Genomic DNA, 7,223 nt, shown 5'->3' with positions numbered 1-7,223 from the left:
CGGCCTCATGGAGGACCAGCTTTCTCAGGAAAGAGTACTTTTGGCTGTAATCCTCATGCAATGGCCATAACTATGGAACCACTAATCTAGTTTAGAATATTTCCTTTTTTTTTCCCCTAGGCTTAGTTTTGCATGGGTATTTTAAGCTTCTTTTAGAAAAGCTAATGTGGTGGAGAAATTAAATACCTATCTTATTTAGGAAGTTATTTGTTTAGGAGATAAGCTCAACCCTGACCCCTCTTCCTCCAAACAAAACACAAACACCTATTTTTTAGCTCTCAAATGTTAATTAATTTTCCAGAAAATGGTTGCATTCTACCCTCATCTTCTAAATACTCTAGGGTTGCCATTGCTACATGCTAACTATAGTACAATCCACAGTCTTCCTGGCTCAGCAGCTCTAAAATCTTTTGGTAGCTTTCTCCTTTCTGGGAACTTGGAAATAAATGAGTGTCTTTTGTTATTTTGTTGTGGTCTGTGTCTGCTTTGTTCAACCCCACAAGGGATTTAAATGCTTTGTTGGGCCATTATAAAGAAAGGGTCTGTCTTCTTATTTGCTCTGTTCTTATTTTTACTATTGGTTTATTTTTTCTATAAATCCAGGAGTTGAACTGAATCTAGGCAAAACAATGTCAGTGTTTAGGAAGAATAAAAAAGTCAGGTTATATGAACACATGGAATTGGTTTATTTATTTATTTATTTTTATTTTCCATGTCCTTGTTTTTATTTTTAATGATAACTCCTCTTTGATTTTTTGCCAGGAATGTGGGTTGGAGGTTTTCTTCAGAGATGCTGCAAAGCTGTGATGTGATTTTTGGCTTGAATGCAGTTTGTCATAGCTACTTGTTCTCTAGCTTGCTAGGCTGTGTATCTGCCTCTGCTTTTTCTACTGATGTTATTCTTGATGTTTGTTATCTCTTGACTCTCTGTCTTGGATGTGAGTGCCCTTAAAAAAAAAAAGTGTCTGTGGTTTATTTATTTGCTTAACTAAAGCCAGAACACTTTTAATATGAACACATGTGAGAAAGGAAGTTTTCTCTAACGCAGAAATACTTACTTGGTAACCTTAGTTAACTGGAGTATTAATTACAGAAACTTTATTGCTACTAATCTAAAATTAAGTGTATTTTTAATGTTTTAGTAAATTGATAATTACTGTTCTCTGTTTTGGTAAGTCTAGGGAGTAATATTATATCCATAGTAGTCATAATTAGTAACTGAATACGGTGAGGGAAAAGTTGTAAGGAGAGAGGGGAAAAATACATGCCTGGGCACAGGAGCTTAGCCTCTGTTTTTCCTATTTCTTCCAGTATGAGTTTTTATGGTAAGAACTACCACAGATACAAGTTTGAGTCTAGTGAGGTTCTTACAGTTTCCCAGGAAAGATGTACCTTGGTGACTGAATCTTGGAGAAGTTAAACTACTTGTGCGTGCATAAATACAATACATAAAGTGTATAGTTTATTTGTGAGTGTTGTATTTTAATCACTAAAGATTCAGTGTTTTCCATTTTAAGGTAGTTAGATATTTGTAATGCACGGATACTCTACAAAATTGGTTCTCCTTTAAGAAAGGAGGAATAACAGAACCACAAAAACTCTATATGGCCACCGTAATATTTTGTTTTCTTTCTGTGGCAGAGTGCTCCAAATGGATTATGAGATTTTTGTAGGCCCCTCTCACCCAATTACTGCTTTGTAACTTTGCTCTAGTCCCAGAATCCCTGACATTGTATCAGACCATTGCATTTAGAAATGCACAGGAAAGGCCAATTGTGTGAAATCTTCAGAATGAAGCAACAAGGTGATTCTGGTCAGTGTTAAAATAGCAAACTTAATGCCTTTTTTTTTTTTTTTTTTTTACTTGTGTGCTATATTGTGACTTGCACACAAAACTCTTACCTTTTCACCATTCTTCGTATGTGCCAGGAATTGTATAAGATTTCTATATATCAGCTCCTGCAGAGTTACACTTCTGATTAATTAAAAAAAGAATGTAATCCGTTGAAAGTAATGGGATCCCTCACATAAAAAAAAAAAAAGTGTTCTAAGAATCAGGGCATTGGGTTATATTCAAATAATGCTCACAAGAAAGCTTTTTTTTTTTCCTAGATAGAAATGTATAGCTTAACCTACACATTTGCCCAACAAATAGTAGCCTGCTTCACAGTGATGTAGTTAGCATTATCTTTTAACTGTTAATTTGGTATTTCATTACAACCTGGGTGTTTCAGCCCAGGCCTTAATTGACAAACTCTGACTGGATTCTGTTTTATGTGCATCAGTGAACAGGAAAAATAGAGAGCAGCTGGGAGAGTATTGTCTGTCAGTCAGTTTCCGGTCTGGACCTAAAATATGCATTCTCTTTATATTTTTGTTTAAGTGATAGCGAGAGTTCTTTGGTGAGAAGAGCAAAATGGAGAGCAGTTTGAGAAGATGTAACATGAGGTGCCAATGCCATTGTAATTGATTTTTTTTTATTCATTATTCAAACAGATTTTACTTTTGAGTATGTGCAAAGAGAAGCTCTCAGAGTTCCCCTTATCTTCAGAAATAAGGATGGACTGGGAATTAAGTAAGTTACAACCAAATCTTGATGATTAATAAATGCTTTTATAAAATAACCATTATGCTTTGCACTTGTATGTGGTACTTCTTTTGATGATCTCAAAATGTATTGCAATTAGTAAGACTGTCAGCACCCTTGTGAAGAGGAGTGATTATTTTCCATTTATAAACAAGCAGCTAATGAGGTCTGTAAAAGTTAAATGCATACAGTGTGGTTCTACGCAGTCAAAAATAAGTCAGTGATAAAAGTTTGGAACAAAACTCAAGGGTTCTTGCTTCCAATCCACACTGTAATGACAGAACAACCTCCCTTCAATTTTTGACTTCTTAATTGTTTTCTGCGTTACAGGTGCAATAGCTAGTGATGCCTGTCTTTTACCAAGTGTCTCTTCAGAAGGCTGTAGCTTTGTAAATATTTAATAATTTCTAGTTAAAATGTGGTATTATTAGAGTCTTTTTGAGGTCACATTTTGTTATATCCATTCATAAAGGATTTGGTATTTTAATAAACTGCTGTTTGAAAGTTGTATTGTTTTCTTGTCTAGATGTACAGATCCTGCAACAGTTTTTTCATAAAAGTTACAGTGTCTAAGAGAGAAAGATTTAAATTATATACTTGATCAGTCCCATAATCCATAGCTTGGATAAATGTCTTCTGATACTTCTGGGAAATTATGGCTGTGTGACTGCTAATATATGAAAGATGGAAAATGAATTTAGTGAAAGCAGAAAGTTCCTTTGGAAAATTTCAGCTGGAACCCTTAAAGTCAGTGAAGTAAGGAGTCCCCGTTAAGTAGTAATTGGCCATTAAAAATAAAAAAGTCAGCTCAATAGACTTTAATGAGAGAGAGAGGCGATAGGGTTTGGTTGTGGGGAGCGTAAGTGTTTTTCTGATTGAGAGAAAGAGAAAAGTAAAATGGAAGACTTATGCAGCCAGAGGTCTTTGGACAGGTGGTTTCTTGGGCTCCCTGATTCCATAGGCGTTTTATTTATGACACTTATCTTTAAAATTTCTTAACTATGTATTTTATTTTTTTCTTTAGGACGCAACTATGAAAACATTTTACTATAAGAGAAAATAGGCACTCAGTAGTGATTAGAGTAACGGTTATTTTGTCATGTTGTGTTGGGCTGGAATATTTTTTCTTAGGATATTAAAACCAGCTGCTTTTCCAATTAGTCCTGGATACATAGTCTTTTTTTTTGGTTAAAAAAAAAAAAGAATGCAAACATTAAGATACCATCTTTTTTTATTTGTCTGTTCCAAGCCTTTCCTCAATTGTATCCTAATTTTCTGGAGAAAACATACGTGTTCTGTAATGTTATAGAAAGCAGGTAGAAAACATAGATATTAAATGAGAAAGGCTGGTCACTTCTTACTGTTTGCAAGCAGTTCTATGCTATTATCTAGTGTTGTAAAAAAAAAAGACATTTTTCTGTTATATTATTTGAGAGAATGTGTGGTCAGGTGAAAAGCATTGATCCTTAAAGCATGTGCAGAGAAGGGTTACAATAAGCATCTGTTTTGATATTCCTAAGCTGTACAATCTTCCATGTAACATTTATACGAAAATCTAAGAAACAGAGAAAACATTCTTGCATGTTCATAACTTAATTATGCTTCACCTGCAGAAGCCATCTCCTTAATCTTAGTTTATACATGACTAGAGTATCTTCTTGCTTGATAAATCATTTCTTGTTATCTTCTCAGCTGTTTCATTAACGGTGTTACATACAATTTGTTCTACATTCACTGTTAACACTATTAGCCAACCTAGTTCCTAGCGAGCCAATTACGCTCCCTGTTGAGTGCTTGTCAGAATGTGCATTGACACTGTATGTGTATATGCAACCATCACCTGAAGCCGAATCACTTTTGCTTCAGCAGGAGCTTTGTCACGTACAGCAAATTTCTGCTCGCTAGTATGCTGTGCTGTAACCACTCATTCAACTGGGCATCCCAGCTCTTTGCTTCCTCTCAGCCTCCAGACCTCATGGAAGCCTTCCCTCCTAGGATGGTTTTTTCTGCTGCATTAGAACCTCTGTTTTTCTGACCCTCCCTTTGGCTTCTCTGCTCAGCTTGGCAGTGAGGTTTTTTTGCTGAATGTTGTTGCTACTCTCTTTATTCAGTATATTTCTTCAAGAGAGGCTCCTCTTAGAGGAGTAATCTGAAGGACATATCTACTGTGGAAAATCATAGCTGAGGCAGGTGCTCTCCCAGTATGCATTATTTTTAATCTGCTGCTTCCAAAGGTCAAGCAGTAAAAGCTTCAAGAACTTCTTCTGGAAGAAACCATTTGCTTTTGTCTGCAACTAGGGAGTTATTAGGAACCAGTGATAGTAGGACTTGTTCTGAAGGCAGGTCTGTGCAGTACACTGTCTCTGACACCTCACAGGTACGATTCACCTAAGCACTGATCTACCACATTGTGTGTCCTTGTTAATACCTGTGGCTGCTGGGGCTCTGTGGAGCTGAAGGACAAGCAAAAGAGACATTAGGCACCATCTGTGAGCCTTAGTTTTCCCATAGCATCAGATCAAGCATCTGTTCTTAAGTTTGAGTGAAGTGCAGGTGTTATTGCATGCGTCTTCTCTCTTGCTCGTAGTGCTGTCTGCATGTTGAGATTGGTTTGAGAAAGCTCGTGGACCTGAAAGTGAGCAAAATATGCACCTTCTCTAGCACCTACCATCAGTTCTAGCAGCCAGATCCTCCTCCTGTGTATGAGGAAGCTCACAAATTCCCCATCCTGAAAGAAGCAAGCTGGGGAAATATTTCAGCTCTTACTGTGCCAACGCTGCCTATCCAGCCAGTGCTCCATCACTGGGGAAGTCTGGAAGTGAGAGCTCATACCATGGACACAAATTTGGGCTTCAGATTCTCAGCCCCGAATGGCAGAGCTCTACCAGAGCCGGATAAAGAGTACCGCACCCCTGGTACCCCTGTATTCCCTAGAGCGGCCTGTAGCAGACAGTGGTGCCTCCAGAGCTCAGGCTGCCTTCTGCGTTGTTGATGTCAGACGGGTTCCTCCAGAAAGATTCCTTGTTTCCTAGTGTCTGTAACTGCAAGATGTAATATCTGTTTCTCTTGATAGCTAATTATTCAGGATTCTGTAATGAGGCAGTTTCACCTTAGCCATTTCAACGCTCAAATCTCAGCTCACACATCATCATTTGCTTCCCTGTTGTTTCTGCGCCTGAGATCTGGAGAGCTGCCACCTGGCACTCCCCTCCGCTTTCAGTTCGCTGTATGCTTTGGCTGAAGCTTCCTAGTGTGATAGTGACTTTCAGAGAGTCGTTTTTGGTCTTTCTTCATCTATGGGTTCAGAAACTCTCCTCCAGCTAGTGGTATTTTGTAAGGAGCGCCATCTGTTTTTTGCTTCATGTGTTGGCTTGTTTTTCTACAGGATGTGTTGTTTTTAGATGCATTCACAGGCAGCCTTCCTATTCTTCCTGGAAGTCACCAGTAATTGTTCTTAAGACCTTGAAGAAGCGAGGGCTTGGGCTGTGTACCTGTCCCTTCTGTGGCCGTGAGCAATGTATATAGACAGAACAGGTTGTAGATGTACTTCTGTATTTTGCTGAAGCAAAAAAATGACCTCGTCTCACATGCTTATTTGTATGTGCATATACAGTGTGAATGCACATATAGATGAGTATGTCTCAAAGAAGAGCATTGAAAAGAAGGTACCTTTCTTTGTAAGCATTAACAAAGCTGTCAAATAAATAGTTTTAAAATATATATTGGAAGTGGAGAGGTAACAGAAAAGACTGAATGCAGCATGATTTTTGGTTCTCAGAGTTTTGCAGAGTTGGCAGTAACATAATACATCTTTTGAATTCTGATCTGGATTGTGAAGAGGTAGAAGGGGAGTAAATACTAATCCACAGTAACAGTTTTGGAGTCATTTTCCTGACTCTTTGTCACACTCAAATGCTTTGCAAAGTGAAGGAGAATATATGTTTCAATTTGCTGTGATGAGCTTAAAATAGTCTCATAAACCAGGCTTCACTAGCCAGCTTTTTTGTTTGCTGCCAGCTGCTGGTATCCTTCTAATACTATTCTGACATCTTCCCTCTTTTCTAGCGCTGTTTCCCTCTCTCCCTTTTGTGAACATTCTACAGCTCGTGTGCAACTTCTTCCAGTAGGTGGGATTCACTGCCAAAAAAGAAGAGAGTAAAAACACTGAAGCTTTTTTAGGAGGATATTTTTGATGAATGGTATGCCAGCAAAAGTGGGAGCAAATTATTTCTGATACATGATCTTTAGATGGTTCCTGCATGGGATCAGTGGAATTCTTCATTTCACAGTTAGTTGGGCGAATTGTTCTGATATTTCCATTCTCTTCTGAATCACTGAATAATGGCTGCTCTGATGGGTTAAAATACTAGAATTTGTAGATCAGTAATCTTACAGGGAATTCCACGTTTTAATCTTTTTTTTATTTGAATGAGCATAAATTGTTGGTTTGAAATGATGTTGTAAAGGAATTGTACATTCTTGGGAGTAGATGCCTCTAGAGTAAGAGGATGTTGGAAATACATTTTATACACATTTTAAATGACAGAAGTGAAATGCATGGGCAAACTTTCATATTTGGCATGCTGCAAAATAACATGATTTAATTTTATTCATATTTGCACTTCTTACATGTATC

General features: G+C 37.6%; 1 protein-coding gene across 1 annotated transcript in view; it reads left to right on the top strand.

Moving 5' to 3' along the window:
• The first annotated feature begins 2,570 nt into the window (after positions 1-2,570).
• KDM2B (lysine demethylase 2B) overlaps positions 2,571-7,223 on the top strand; it is a 116,830-nt gene continuing 112,177 nt past the window's right edge. Inside the window, exon 1 of the mRNA XM_067306752.1 lies at positions 2,571-2,575. The gene's annotated coding sequence lies outside the window, so the exon portion shown is untranslated. The remainder of the gene's footprint in view (positions 2,576-7,223) is intronic.

This window comes from Apteryx mantelli, chromosome 17, assembly GCF_036417845.1.
Source record: "Apteryx mantelli isolate bAptMan1 chromosome 17, bAptMan1.hap1, whole genome shotgun sequence".
Lineage (NCBI taxonomy): Eukaryota > Metazoa > Chordata > Aves > Apterygiformes > Apterygidae > Apteryx > Apteryx mantelli.
This window is presented reverse-complemented; position numbering and strand designations above follow the sequence as displayed.